General features: G+C 45.5%; 1 long non-coding RNA gene across 1 annotated transcript; it reads right to left on the bottom strand.

Annotated features, from left to right (window-relative positions):
• Positions 1-2,154: 2,154 nt before the first annotated feature.
• LOC135374079 (uncharacterized) lies at positions 2,155-13,163 on the bottom strand. The gene is made up of 4 exons (XR_010416747.1): positions 12,943-13,163; positions 10,330-10,509; positions 6,381-6,623; positions 2,155-2,816 (listed from the first exon to the last, which is right to left on the bottom strand). It is a non-coding gene; the product is annotated as an uncharacterized LOC135374079 (long non-coding RNA).
• Between the last annotated feature and the right edge of the window lie 3,167 nt (positions 13,164-16,330).

The raw sequence follows: 16,330 nt of genomic DNA, 5'->3' as shown, positions 1-16,330 counted from the left end.
TCACGATATGAAACATGGGATAAATAAGGCAAATCAAAGATAATCGGGATGACAGTCAACATGTGCCGTTTCGACACATGAAATATGTATTCATGTGATCTAACCTAACGTCAATCAGACGGATGCGCAATCTACATGACCTTTCTCGACACATGGAATACGTATCCACCTGATAAAAAATAACCTCAGTTACGACGGATGCACAGTGTACATGGGTCCTCTCGATACATGAAATATGTAATCACGTAATCTAACCTAACCTCAATCCTGTTTGAAATAACCCAAGTTTGAAATACAAAGGGACCAGAGGTCGCTCGCTGAGCGACCCCTGATTTGCCAATTCCGAACGATGTGCAGCTACCTTGAGCTGACGAGCCGCAAACACGACGAAACACGTATCATCTGGTGCTGTCGCATCGTTCCATGAGCACCTGTTTCTCTGCGTGCAGCCATAGAAGACATGTTAATCTGTAATTTTGAATTTCAAACACGTCCGGTGTCATTTCCTTGTTTCTTTAACTGCTTTTTTTCCTGCATTATATATACATATACATACATATATATGCGTTTATGCCTTTTAAATATATATATATATATATGTATATATATATATATATGCGTTATATGCCTTTTGTAACCTTTTAAAAGACCTTGTACATAGATTTTCCTCTCAGTCCCGAAGAAGCGGAGCGAAACGTAGACTTCCCCAGACCCTTAGTTTAAATGCCAGCTTAATAAATAACTTTCCCCTACTCCCTACTTCAGTCTCTGGTGTCTTTTCTCCCCTATCTATATTCAACATCCTGGTCGTTCGAACCTAAATTTTGTAGTATATATATATATATAAGTATATATATAAAAGTGAAATAATAAGACTTGGACTACAGATTACAGGAACGTTAACAAAAACTAATTTATTTAATGGGCAATCTAACACATAGCTTAAAAAAAGAATGGTCGACGTTTCGACAGTGGCACTGTCTTCATCATGTCCTCATGAAGACAGTGCCACTGTCGAAACGTCGACCATTCTTTTTTTAAGCTATGTGTTAGATTGCCCATTAAATAAATTAGTTTTTGTTAACGTTCCTGTAATCTGTAGTCCAAATCTTATTATCTCACTTTTATTCAACTTCGTAGCCGTCTGATATATTAACCTATTTGTCCTAAGTATATATATATATATATATATATATATATATATACAGGGTGTCCCACCGAAAAAGGGCCAGGGGCTAAAAAAAACACGGAGTGCTGGACACATACGGAACCAATTGTACGTGTTTAGCAGTTGTGTGGTCTATCCAAAAATATTTTTTTCATCGCCCCTTGTTAATTAATTAGCGGTAATTAATTTTCTAACTTTTCAATTATAAAGGCTACGAAGTTGTCTCAATGAGAACATCTGATCTCCTCGGTCGCCTGATACCAAAGCCGTTTTCAGAACAAAAATCCGTTCGATAGATCGTTCACAAAAAATTCGTGAAGGAACACCATTTTTTTCTTTATTTTGTTCATTGCGCATCCTCGAAGACGCGTATTTCCTTCATTCCCAATGTGAGAGAGTGAAAGAGCACAGTGCCGCCTCATGCGTCGAAGATGAGTTTTAACTTGCGGAAACAAAACAAAAAGAAATGTATGGGGTGACTCTATCGCAACTGCCCTTATCTTGGGTTGCTATTTCTGTTTTCTTTTAATCTTTTTCCAGGACGCAAGAGGCGATAGTGTGCTCTTTCGTCGTCTCGTTTTGGGGGTGAAGGAAAGACGCGCCTCTAGAGATGCGCAACGAACAAAATAAAGAAAAAAATGGTGTTGCTTCACGAATATTTTGTGAACGATCTATCGAACGGATTTTTGTTCTGAAAATGGCTTTGGTATCAGGCGATCGAAGAGATCAGATGTTCTCTTTGAGACAACTTCGTAGCTTTTATAATTGAAAAGTGAGAAAATTAATCACCGCTAATTAATTAACAAGGGGAGATGCAAAAATATTTTTGGATAGACCACACAACTGCTAAACACGTACAATTGGTTCCATTTGGGTCCAGCACTCCGTCTTTTTTTAGCCCCTGGCCCTTTTTCGGTGGGACACCCTGTATATATATATATATGTGTGTGTGTGTGTGTGTGCGTGTGCGTGTGTGTGTGTTTATAAATACGTTCGCATTTAGCTGGGACGCTCTGTATGCAGGGTCTTACTCTATACAAGCCTACCCGCGCCGGCATGTCGTGCTCTCTAATTCATAATAATTGCAATAATAAAAATATTTATAATGATTCGTGGCTTTACGTCGTGAGGCAGTCGACGTCCAGTGGGGCGTACCCTGTGCTCAACACCTCTCGCTACGTACACTTCGCACGTCGTCAGCTACCCGACCTATCAGAGGTGCACGCGGGTGTGCCCTGCCGTCGTCGTACCTTGTTTTCTGGTATTTAGTGGCAGTTCAACGGGGAACGTTCTTCATCCACCGTTCGCGTTGCCAGTCGCACGTCACAGTTTAAACCTGTCTAATAGCTCTGTCAGCTTTCTCGATGTGTTCCCGCAATTTCAGGATATCCCCGGCGTGCGGCGGTGGTTGAGAGGTGTAACGCTGCGTGAGAGCCAGTCCTGGCCTTTTGCATATCAATCGCTTTCCCATGTTTTCAGGCCAAGAAAACCTCCCTCGTGGTTGCGATCTTGCGCTCGCATGAGGGACAGACGGTGCAGGACGCGGCACATCCACTGCAGGAGACAAGATGACTGCATGGAAGGAAGATGATGTGTCTGTCTCCCGTCTTGCAGATGATGCACTTGATCAAGTCACCTGTATCAGCTTCTGTAAGAGACGTTCAAATATTAAAGGTTAAACCGTACGGCTCTAAGTCTACGACGAGTCTACTAACCGCGGTTGAGAATCCTCATTCAGCCCGAAGAATATTGCACGAACATACTACTCTTCTACATTTCAAATGAAAGGGTATTTTTCAAACTATGAGTGATTTCAGAAGGAGTGTGACTCAGAGAGAGAGGAGAGCACTTTCTGAAACTTTGCGGTCGTCAGGATACCGCGTTGGCTCCTCCATTGCAGTCTTTCCTGCAAACCGCAAAGCATCAACACCACGAAGTCGTCGTTACAAAGTCACGAAGACGGGACGATTGCTCAAGAACAACACGTTGCTTGGTGCACCGTCACGGTATGTCTTTGATTTAAATGAAAATGATATCTTCACAGCAGACATGCAACGATTGTTTGTGGAAGTACACTTGTTTTTGTTTAAAACGTCGTATCTTGAGTGCGTGTATCAGTGTGGCGTCATCGATGCAATGACATTAGAGACTAATGACCAACAAGCGTTGTGTATATCGGTTGAGGAGCAACTACAAGTTGGCACCTACGGTACACGTCTTCGTGCCCGGAGCACCGGTACAAGCCGAGACATCAAGTTGTGGCAACATGATTTATTTACAATAAAAGAGGCAACTGCCTCGAGCATCGTCAACATGAGACGTTCCTTCTAGTCGAGCACAAGTAACGCTGAGATACCGTTTCAGTCCGTACTTCTTGGTCTATACCGGAAGTTTCATGGCACAGAAAGTCAGGATGCTTCTCCCATCCATAAGAGGGATCCAGGCGGATCGCCTCTTATGACCATCCAGGTGATAAGGGAGCGGAAAACGCACCCTACGTGCTGACGTTGCACTCCGCTTGGAGGTGAGCGTCGGATAAAGAACAACAGATCACGCGACCAGCCACTTCATGGGAAAATAAAGACTGATTTGTCTCGACTACGCGAAATCTACCGACCCTACCACAATCTTCTAACGTGAATGATACATAGCAATTTAATGTTCTTTCTTCCAAACGTCAACCGACGCTCCCCCAGTGCCTTCTGCCTCTCAATACTAATGTGACGCTATTGTCCCGTTAGAAGTAGAAAATAAGACGACATGCGAACTTTATAGTTGAATAATGCCACGAGAACAAGTTCAAAATATACTACGGAAGTTCGTTGTCTCCACGAAGGTCATCTCTTCTCGATAACAAATTCAACGGAGAACTTGGCAATGAGGACAGATAAGCAAGTTAGCGCACCACACAAACGTGTTGGCAGCGTCCATCACCCATAATTGAGCCTCTCTATGCAATAAGGGGATAAGTCGAAAATCGCAACGGAGAAAGTAAAGTAAAGTAATGTCGCTGTAAAGTAATTACAGCTGAGTTTCCTCGAATGTGAGTTTCCTCGTAGTTTCCTCCTCCTGAGTTTCCTCGTGATATACATAGGCATGTGTGTACTCTACATGAATGTCCTGTTAGCATCTTTTTTGAGGGTGTGACCTAGGAGGAATTGAACAAAACCCAGGAGCATGACATACGCCCTTTTTCATGCCGGAATAGCAAGCCGGCGTGCTGCCTGGCTGGCCTTTCCTCCTTTATTTCTGCTTTACCTCTTTTTGTAAAAAGAATTCCAAGACAGAAAAAAAGTTTAATGTGTCGGGCATTGGCAGGGAAGGGTAACGGTAATGATAACAGAAACAGAAACGGTATGCTACAGAGATTGGAGATGGTGACGATAACGGAAACGGAAACGCATACCACGGTCCTAGACTACCGGACACAGAAACGGAAACGAAAATTATCGTTCGGTATTGAATTCGAGTAATGGCTATTCCTGTTGCGCGATGTAATATTAGTGACTTTCCATATTTGTTTTTGAATTTTCATGCTCCATTCCCCGTAATATCTACATAGTACACGAGACCATGGAAAGAAGGCACAATAGTGGATCTCGGGGGCGCATTTCTCGTTTCATTCGTCCCAGTCGTCGTAACTCCATGACATCATGACATGATTATAGCCACCGCAGCACGACGATGAGAACGTGACGATTTTTAGTTACTTATTTCGTATTTTTCCCATTCACCGTGACCATGTCAGTATTATTTACCACTGAGAGCGTCCGCTTATAAATGCGACATTGGATGAAGGTTACGCCCATTTTGAGTTGCTGGACTCCGAATGACCAGATACATGTTCCTACATTATTGATTTTAAGACTTGCAAGATCTGCGCATCCTAAGGACGCAAAATTACTTGTGTAGTGCACCTGTTAAAAAAAAAAAAAACACATCGTATATATATGGGACCCATGCATACGGCATTATTGAACATGGGGCATATGTGTCATATGGACATATGGGTTATATAGATTATACTGGGTGCTCGTATGTCCCGTATGGCCCATACGAGAATCTCCATATCCAACAATCCCATATAAACGTGTCCCATACAATTCCCATGTGGTTCATATATCCACATGAGTGTGTGAGCCACAGCGGAATTATGAGACCGCTTATACTGGGCCCAGAGAGCATGAGGTTATGTACCACGTTAAAGTAGCCCGCTACTGGGGTAGCGGTCGTATGACGATGCGGAGTATACAGGGTGCATCCAGTGACAGATAATGGGGAACCAAAATCCACCTACACGCTAGGCACAAACGGGGAGAATACATTGTGAAAGCGGTACAGCGGTACATCTTAGAAAAAATGTAGGTGCGTCAAGCGAATATCTTTACGCGACCATAGTGGAGAAACAACCAGGAAACTTTTCTCCGTTGTCCAGTTTATTTGGCTTGTTACATTCGAGGGCACGGTTGTAAAAACTTGCACTGCCATGAAGCAGACGTTGGAGTTGCATAGGTGAAGTGCACACCCTACCTGTTTCGCAGTAAACACAACTCAGTAAAGTGCTTTCCAACGACCTGTCGCTTAACTTACTTTATGTCTTTCAAGATCAGCGATGGGTGCGTTATAGCCCGCCTACAGGATAAACGCGATTGAAAAGAGCACGTCGAGACCTTCAAAACCATGTTACACACGACAATGTACCTGCAACTGGAGCGGTTTTTAGGAAAATGCGGCCGCCCGTCCCATGTATTGTGATGAGTTCAAACACGGAAAACCGAGAACCCGACAACCCCTAAGGTTAGAGAGCTACGGTCAATTTTGTCAACGTTTTGTACATCAAGGGGAGGAGGTTCCAAAAAAAATAACATCGTCGGACGCGAGCTTCCGTCCGAAAAAGGGCCCCAAAGGAACCCCAAAAACACCGTTGCGAACGCGTCTCCGCCCAGAATTTCCGAACCGCTAAACACCGGACCGCGGTGTGACTTGGCCAATTATGGAACTATTCCAAGCGTACTTGGACGCACAATTTGGCGTTAATCCGACAAACGCTGCGAGAGTGACGGCGCTCCGAACGTGTCGTATATGCTCATGGAGGCCAAAAATTTCCACATTTGTCGGCTACCGTTTTCATTCTTCACGTTTGGTGCAGCAGAGTCACATCCGCAAGTTATCATAGTGTCTTTTATGCTTTGCAAATAGACGCAGTACTCACTTGGAACTTCCCTTGTTCTCACGTTTTCTGGTAAAGATACGACTTCACATAGCGCCCTGCGTAGGTCTTGCTCGTCGAGCACGTCTACCAACCCGTGCTGTTAAGTCTTGCGCGTATCGCTAACTCCACGATGTCCGGTTTGATGCCCTGTAGAGTCAGACGACGGACAAGGTATGATGATTTTAGGTTCACTACCAAGAACTCTGTTGCTTTGTCAGACTTGTTCTTTTCTGCAAGGCTTCTCTGGAACGCAAAGTGTTGATAAGGTTAGAACCACTTTGATACGCTTGATATACGGGTAGCATTACTCCTTTTCCAGAGGGGGCCGCCTACTAGAATGGCGTTTGTGCCTATTGACACATGATAATTGATAATCTGAGATCAGATTGCGCAGATCGATGCCCCACACGGTTCCTCCTAAAATTCTCTATACTAACTTCTCTTTGTCTTACTCGTTACTACTCCCTGTACGTCCTCCCTGTACTGTACCTGTACATGTGATTCACAGATAGCCGGGTTTATTGTTGTTAGAGGTCAATATTTAACATGATGTGTTTTTACATACCCTACGGCAGCGGACAACGACAGACATCAGGTACGAATCAGACTATGTGCAGTTCTGGGCAGCTAACCACTTCGCTGAGGAAATCACAACCGACATAATTCGCCACTTGCCGTGCGCTATGGGCGTCGACACTAGATGGTAGCGATTATTTTCCTCTATAATACTTCGCACGACAGACTGCCCCTCTTACGAACTACTGGACTGATTTCTTTCACAAACTGGAGGACTTTTTTTTGTGCCGGCCTCAGAACATCTGTGCACACCGGTATGTCCACAGAGGCTCTCTCGCAAGCAATACCCGCGGTATTCAGGACGCGGTTGGCCATGCTCTAAAAGGGTAACAGGCCATGTCGGTCTTCCCCAGCAATTAACCGCGTTTAGAGCATTACGTCGCCGAGTAGAAGAACGGCTCGTCGGACAGGGCAACTTACGGACATTGTGGAATACCGCCGGATGAAAGCTAAAGTAACACGAAAACTTAAGAAAGAGGACAGGGAAGCGTTGGCGTAAGTTTTGCTACCATCTTTGATGATGTTCTTTTCAATATGGTATTTGTCCAAAATTGTCGATTCGGATTGAGCAATTTTGGTCACTTTCATGAGAATTGTGAATGAGGTATCCACTGAAACCGAATGGGCTCTCCTTTCATGTGTATAATACGTCTTGGCCACAAGGATTTTTACGATATATATGCGAAGGAGGACATTGTTGTTCCCATCATGAACCAGGCAAGCCTCCAAATGCCCTATCCTCCTTTCGCCCTGTGAGCCTGACAAGCTGTACGGGCAAACTGATGGAGAGAATTGGTTTTGCATCGCCTCGACTGGTGGCTCGAATAACAACGTGGGGTTTCCTCACGTAATGGAGTGGATTTCGTCGCCCACCGAAGCCATCCATGGATCCAGTTCTCGAACCTAGTCTCTACAGTCAACATGCTCGTGCCCATCGACGGATCGTCGTATCGCTTTTCCTCGACATCAAGCGTGCATTAGATACCGTATCGCACGTTTGTGTGCTTGCACGCCTTTTGCTCCTTTGGAGTATCCGGTCGGCTCATCATCTCGGCTCGAAGACTTCCTTACAGACCAAACTGTCGCTATCCGTACGTCCCAAGGCCTAAGCTCTCAGTATCCACGTTCCCTGAAGGAGTCCCCCAAGGAAGTACTCTCAGCCCGACACTCTTTTAACGTGGTGATGACCGGGCCTACAATCAGTAATTCCTCGCAAAGTGTCGTTTTCTCTGTATGCAGATGACGTCGCCCTTTGGACAGTAGGAAAAAACACGCCAGCCATATACAGCGCCGTCTGCAGCTCGCTTTAAATAATGTCCATACGTACCTCGTGCACTTTGGGATGGACCTTTCACCCGAAAAAGTGTGTCGAGCTCCCTTTTCACGCGCGAAGTCAATTTCCGCGCAATTTAAACGCCCAATTTCCTTCTTTGGGTTGGTGCAAAGAAGCTTGAGCCGGGTACGCTTCCACCGCTGCCTTGGCACGGTATTCGACTCGGACTTGCGCTGGGACTCGGCACATCAAGCAATTTGAAGCTAAAGTGCAGTGATAGCTCCCCGACAATTCAACAATCTCTCTGGCTCAGGATGGGGCTGTGGTCAGCGTTCCCTTCTCGCAGTTCACCGGCGTTGGTGAGGGCGACTGTGCTTTACAGCCTTCCTATACTGCGCAAGGATATCAACAATATCATTAAAGTACTCTTCGGTCCCTGTTTGCTCGAAGCCATCGTCACTGCCTCGGAGTTCCAAGAACGGCTGAAACTGGCAAGTACTGGCTGAAGCTGGTGAACTCCTGATTGAGGTTCTACGTCAACGTGAAACGCTTTGGTACTTCCTCCGTTTGCATGCTCACATTCCCCGTCGCCCCGCTCCTCAGGAAAATGCGATACCGCCCTGAAAGCGACTTCTATCGAGTAGCGCAGAGGACATGCCAGACTCTCACTGGCTTCATAGCTAAGGGACATTTTACCGCCGGAAGCCCTTTGGTCTTGTTCCGGTACCGCCTACGTTTGTACGCCTTCCAAAACCTTCCGGAAAAGAAGAGATCAGGTCCCCCCTCAAGTCCTCCGAGCCTATTTTTCATGCTCTGGTAGACGAGAAGTTTTCTACGGTTACGGCAGCATATACCGATGGCGCATCCCGAAACAACAAGTCCGCCTCAGCATTAATCATACCATCCGAAGGCGTAGTGCACGCAGGACGCCTTTCACATCAAACCTCCTCCACAGCGGCGGAACTCTATGCCATCCTTTTCTTTCTACAACACATCGCTGATTTTACACCGCAGGAATGGGCAGTCTTCACAGACTTCCAAATCTGCACTTCAAGCAATTGAAAATTCCGACATACTAGGCCCATCCGCACCCATAGTCACAGATGCGTTAATGGCTTTATCCACCAATCTACGCAGCAGGCCACAGGCTAGTTCTCAGTGGGTTCCAGCCCATTGTGGTGTCGTAGGGACGAGCAGGCAGACAGCGCTGCAGAAGCAGCACTCTCGTATCGGAAACGGACTAGTGTTGTTCTGCTTAAAGGAAACCCCAGTTCCATTCTGCGACGCCTGGCGACACCCTCGCTCCTTAATTGGCCTTTACAGCTCAGTGGCGTTACCGCTTGAGACAAGTTGACTCTCCCTTCTGCTGCCCACCGTGGTGCTCTTGAGGATCTGGAGACATATTCTTCTTCATTTCCCCACTACCAACCTTACTCGAACGGCACTCTCCGAGTCTCTTCGTCAGCTGGACTTCGCCCTTCTCCCTATCGAAATTGCTTGGTCCCTGGCCCAATCCAGCCCAGCAACGACCTGCTTTCAAAGCTCGTTTGACATTTCTGGACACCATCGGACTTCGGTCGTTATTGTGAAGGGGCTCGTTATTTTATTCCCTGCATCCCACCAGCAATGGAGTAGAGTATCGCCTCTGGCGATGAGCTCCCCACTCTTCGGAGACAAAATAAAGTTGTTGTTCCAACCGCAAAGCATTCGGTGCAATCTTATAACGAAACCACCAGGAACGGACACTACGCACAGCAGGAAAGCATGCAGAAAATGCGTACGACGAAAACAACAACGCGAGGTGCAGTGTACAACGAAGTAAAGCATTCGAACAAATTTTAGCAAATTTAGAACAAAATAACTTAGGATGTTCAATATGCACAGTGAAGGAGGAGTGCTTGCAGGGTGAAATGTCCACCAAATACAGGAACAGAAGGATGTAAACAAACACCCCAAAGCAACCTGCCCCAACTCAGCTACTACGTACAAATTTGCGCATCATGCTATTAGCCTGGTACACGCTGCGGTTGTACCAATGCGCTTGATTCACTAGATTCCTCTACGTTGGGCAGCTTTATCGCGGGGCGGAGGGTAAATTACCTCTGCGAGTGTATTGTTGTGTTCCCGTCTAATGTTCTCGATAGCCTCATCACCAAGCTGCAGAATGACGTAAGGACAGTCTCTGTACCACCTGGCGTGTTCAGATAATGGGTCGCTCCTCATCGCTCCAACTGCAAAGGGAGTTGCCGCACTGAAAGCAGGTTGTGCGATCTTGAGCACCTGCGCGGAGAGAAGAACGTGATCACGCAAAGTATAAGAACCCACGTAAGCACCTTTGTAATCAGGTCATGTGGAATCCCTTCCAGTGTCAAGATTCCTCATGTCTGGTTTCTCGGTTTGAAATGCAGGTTTCTCGTGGTATGATAAAATTGTTTCGGAAATATTCGTTCGTAGTTCGACGCTGAGGAACATTGCCGAAAAGCAACAGACTATTCACGACTAGCCCTCTTGTGCCCTATGGTGAGAATCGCTAGTGACGTGTTTTTTGAGAGACAGAGAGAATGCATTTTGAGTATACAGACCTGACCATAAGCATTGATCATAAGGCATACGAATGACTTTGCATCCATGAAGGCTACCCTGAGGCGTGTTGCGTGAGGACGACATCTCTGTCTCACAATTCCCTTACGCTTCACTGTTTCTAAGTGTTCCACCCTGATAAAAGTGTGGAATGCTTAAACGCCACAACCTCCACTGCTTGGCAACTGCGTTTATTTTCTTTCTTCTTGTTGTGTCTTCCGAGCTTAAGTGATACGCCCGTGCAAGGCGGCAGCCGCTCAGGCATCTCATCTATGTTGGAGGCGTGAAATCATTTGTCGCTATCGTATGACTTTTCTAGAGAGGAAATGCCGCCAAGCTGTCACAATCCATCGTCTCTTCTTGCAGCGAAGTTAAAAAATCGCACAAAAGCTATTCCAGTAATTCGCATGGAACTTTTTGGTACCATGCTCTGTGGTCGAGGAGACAATAAAATGCGACCATGGCTTCGAAATAGGCGGTGTGCAACGCCCACAGGGCCGCTGCTTCTCGTTCCGTTTGCCAGCAGAAATTGCGCAAATGCTTCGGGAGACATCCAGCACTAGCAGACGACCCTGCGCCCGTTTCCATCCATGTTTCTTGCAACGTTCTTGCAGGATTCCTTTCATATTAGACATAACGTGAGTAATCTTTATCACATAACTCACATGTTGTTGTTGGCAATCAGGCATACCGCCTCAATCAGTTTGGCATGCAGCGGGTTGTAGCTCTCCCGATGTAATTTGTCAAAATTCCTGAACCCGTGAGAAATTGTTTCTTTTTCAACAACGATCCTCGGCTTTCGACGGATATCGCGATTGCTGGTTCATTTTAGTTATTTGCAGTTTGTGGGCACCACTCGTTGGGATTCCCAAGATTAAGACAAAAGGTAAAAGGCTTTTTAGTTTCCCTTCCGATTGATACTGATAAAGTAGAAACGATATATTTACAATAAAATATGATTGGTATGGGCGCCCGAACTTGACTGGATCTCTCAGAAAGGAAGACCGCCACTTGTGTCTCGAGGTGGTAGTTTAGCAATTAATGAATAGTGTAAACCAGACAAGAATGCGAGTTATATGCTCAAAACGCCATTTAGATACACTACGGCATGTTCTAATGTCAAGCGTTAATTGAACTAATGCGATTAACTGAGCTAGAAAAATAGAAGAAAATATCAGTCCTTCCACAATGCTTTCACTTCAGGCGAAAGTGAAGTGCAACGTGCGTGCGGACACTTACTCAAGCGGTAATTTTCACATGTAAAAATTTCGCAGATGCAATGTGCAAGGTACAAGGTGGTGTGAACTAGAAAGGATATGACAACGGAAAAAATGGCTAGGAACCAAGCGAGTTGATGAAGATGATGCATGATGTAAAACCTCGAGACTAGGGAACCTGATGGGACAGACACAAACACGAAGTCTCAAACACAGCTAAAAATTTTACTTCACATACAGGAAATATATACACAACAGGGGAAGAGAAACAACCAGATGAGGACAAAAAGGGGTCAGTTCGGGAGAAAGAGCAGTCTGTTCAAGGCCGGACCGAGGATTACGGATGGTTGGCACTTTCCCAAGAGGTTATGCATAGGGTCTCTCTCAAAAGCCTTCTGTGAGGGTCCACTTCGAAGCCTTTACAATTGTTCCATCCCATAGAGGAAAGCAATCTGAGCATTCTTCCAAATGCTTGGCAATTTAAGAGTTAGGAGCTTTATTTTTTTACTTTAAATGAATGCTCTCTCAAGCCATCATTTAAGCAATGTTTTGTGTGGCCAATATATAACAGAAACCACAAGCTAGGAGATCCGATAAACAACGTTTAACAACAGGGGACAAATTTGTTCCGGTGATTCTTGCAAGTAAACTCCAGGTTTGGCGAAAGGCGCCGAGGTGGTCAAGACGGAAGTGTTATTGAAAACGAGACTGACTTGAAAATTTCTTCGCAACGGCCAACAAGTTGTGAGTCACCTTTGTGGAAGATAACGTGTGGTTTTACCTTACTTCCACAAAGTGTTTCCTAAGCATCTGAATGTTGCATGTACTTTCAACTATATGCAGGAATTTCGAACCGTGAAATTCTCAAATGGTACATGGAAGGCATCGGTTGACGAAACAAAAAAGTGTTGATTACCAGTGTAGAAGAATCCAGCTTTCGCCATTTTTTCTGTGTTTCCCTTTGCAGTTGTAGGATAAATGTCGAACGATGATTTTCTGCTAGCCAACGACGCGTACCTCTCATGTATGGGCCTGGTGTGGCGCACAGCATACTGCTTCACGCGATTTCCATACGATTCTAGACGTGCGAGGTATGAGTACTTCTTTACAGAGACGTCATTCTGAACGGTAGACTAGTTCAGGTCTTAATCTCATTAGGCTGCATCCATCATGACAGTGCCTGTGCCAGAACGAAAGATATATGAGCTGCATGATACCCCAGACTACCGCAAAAAGTTATTTCCATCAATCGGACATAACATCGCGATCGCAGGATCGGGGTGTTACGTTGCTGACTGAATATCGCGAAAGTAGAAACTCCGCAGCGTTGACAATTGCTCTACAAAATTTCGCCCATAATTCATCGCTCGGGGCTTTAGTCGCGAGCCAACTACGACCGAAACGGCTCACACGCGAGTTTCGAGTTCGACACCCATGTTAGGCATATCTCTTTCACAGTCGTCAGGCAACGAAGATTCACTTTTTCACTTTACGCTACAGCATCATCGCCAAATGTTTTGGCACAGCTCATGCATTTAATGAGCCGTAAATTATCCCGAACAGATTATTAGATGTTTGCTCCAAGACAACACTTGCCCCTTGGGGAATTTTTATACGATAAATCCTTCGGGGTTAAAAGTGCGCGATTTTGCAACCAAGTACGGTTCAACACCCCTCCTCATTGCACATCCACATTCCTCCTCTCCTCTCCTCCTCCTCCTCACAATTCTTGTCTTCTGTTAACGGTTTTGACGCGGTGTTATCGGTGCCTCCCTACATTGAGTTGCAAGCGACTTTCACCAAGGAGCGTAGGCCAATCCTGGTAGCACTGCGGTTCACGGTGGTGTCATAAGGCCCAAGCGATGGCATGCTCAAGGTTTTCCAATTATACTCCTTTACGTAGGGGTGAAGGAGCCAGGACGAACAAATGTGCAAGCGTACAATTCTTCAAACAGGGTAGGTGTCACGTGAGAGGCTTAGCGCGTATTCTTCTCTTCGGAAAAATTGTGGGCAGTTTGAGAAGCATGCTCTGTGTGTTCAACGTTGGTGGTCTACGTGTATGCTGTGAAGGCACCTTGGGAAAATGGTAAATGGGTACTAACACACCCAACTCCATGTGCAATCGCCCACTGTGCTGCGTCGCCACGTGAACATGGTCGGTATAGGTTCTGTAGGTCGTCTATACTTGTTCACGAAAAAAGAGTCGGCTATCGTCGTGCTTTCACAACCAGCTTTTCGGTGCAAAAAAGAAAAAGACAAAGCGAGAATAAGGCGTTTGATAGTCCCTTTAGCAGTACGCTATATGTCTTAATATAAAAAGCAGTCAGGAAGCACTCTATACAGTGAAAGAAGGAAGTCATTGAAAAGGTTAGCCAGGCTGTAGGACTCGAACCCACATTGACAGAATGGCGCAAATGCAGGCTAACTGGTTGATAAATTCCATGATAGGCAAGCCTGAGCGATGGGCAAGATACGTAAACAAACACAAACACGAAGGCTCAAGCTTTTGATCCTTGATGTTTGTGTCTGTTTACGTGTCTTGCCCATCGCTCAGGCTTGCCTATCATCGAATTGACGTCGAGGGCTCCATCGGTCCAGGGCATCTTCGATATTGACGTCGAGGGCTCCATCGGTCCAGGGCTCTACCAGTTGAGCAAAGCTAACACAACTCCCCAACCCCTTCCAAGGTTGCGTCATTTGTAGGGACAAACACATCCACTCACTCACACACTCGTTCCACTTTCACTCTTGCATGTTTTCTCACAAACGCACACATTCATACGACGCGGCTACGCAAGCGGTATCTGTTGAACACGATGGAAACTGTCGTATAAAACGTGGTGAAATAAACGTATGAATGCGTGGGCAAGCGAGAAATCATGTAAGAGTGAAAGTGAAATGAGTGAGCGAGTGGATGTGTTTGTCCCTTCAAATCACACAACCTTGTAAGTCGTTGGGAGGTGTGTTAGCTTAGCTCAATTGGTACAGCCCTCGACCACTAACAAAGATGGTGTGGGTTCGAGTCCTACAGCCGGCTAACCTTTCAGAGTGACTTCACTCTTTGATGGGTCTTTTTACAGTTTTTGGTGTAAATGGCTTGTCCCATGGCGCACACCTTTTTGGTGTTGCCTTTCACACGAATGAAGGATGTTGTCTGAAGCACACTTGAATTTAAGGTGTCTTCCTCATAAAACACTCTGATAATGAGTGTTTAACAACAAAAACATCGGTAAAAGGGGAGTATTCTATTAAAACACCTTTCAGGATGGAATTGTTTTGTGGCAAATACTGCCTCACAAATGGTTAGTGTAATACGAGCTCCAACGACAGCATACCAACACATACAGTTCGATGTTCTTCTGTCTACGGCAACCACCACCCTGAACACGGCAGACTTCCAGCCGTGGCTTCATCGTACAAGCTAACCCGGAGCGCAATGCGCCACAGGCAAGGCTTGTTAGGTACTGTAGGTGTGAGTGGCGAAGCTTGAAAAGACTTGGTCACCTTCGGTAGCCTCTATTGACGTATCGGATGGATCATATACTGATATACAATTTGTTTGGGGCACGTTCGTTAAGTGTAGTAGCGGAAAACGTCTGTAACGGTGACGGGAATTCGTCTTTGCAATTAAAACGTACGCCTGCAACGAGTCAAGGATACCATTTAAATTCTTGATATCCTTTTCTGCTAGATACTCTGTTTTTAACTCAAGTTATTGTTTGTAATGTCATTAACTGCTGAGTGGAGCTGCGAAACCAGTATACTTTTCATTTGACCAATTAAAACGCCGTTTTAAATACCATATTCCCATTTCAAACGGGGTGTAAAAAAGCGTATAGGACGTAAACACCTCTTTTAACACCTCGCTTTACACACTAAATGATCGCCATGGGAAAAAAGATGGTGTATGTCGATATTGCACCTTTAGTAATGCTCTTTTTACACCATTTTTCTATAGTTTGCGGAACAGAAACGGTGTTTCTATGATAATACGCCTGTATTGGGCGAATACAGGCGTAAAATGATTTACTCTGTAACAAAGCAGCGGCTTGAGGGGCGTTTGGCCAGTGGTCGGAAGCTCAGCGGAAAGCGCCGCTTGCAGAACAACGCCGCCGCTGGCGGAAATACGCGGAAGAGCTGCTTCAGATCCCTTGCTCCTGATTGGCCTTAAGAATATTGATATGAGTGTTCTTCACGTTGACTGGGTGATAATCATTCGATTGCTCAGAGAGGTGACCAGTCGTGCTAGTACGCGCCTCTTTGCTTTTGCTTGTGTCGTCTCTAAGGTTGCCCTCGTAGACGCT

Source organism: Ornithodoros turicata, unplaced genomic scaffold (genome assembly GCF_037126465.1).
Source record: "Ornithodoros turicata isolate Travis unplaced genomic scaffold, ASM3712646v1 Chromosome42, whole genome shotgun sequence".
NCBI lineage: Eukaryota > Metazoa > Arthropoda > Arachnida > Ixodida > Argasidae > Ornithodoros > Ornithodoros turicata.
This window is presented reverse-complemented; position numbering and strand designations above follow the sequence as displayed.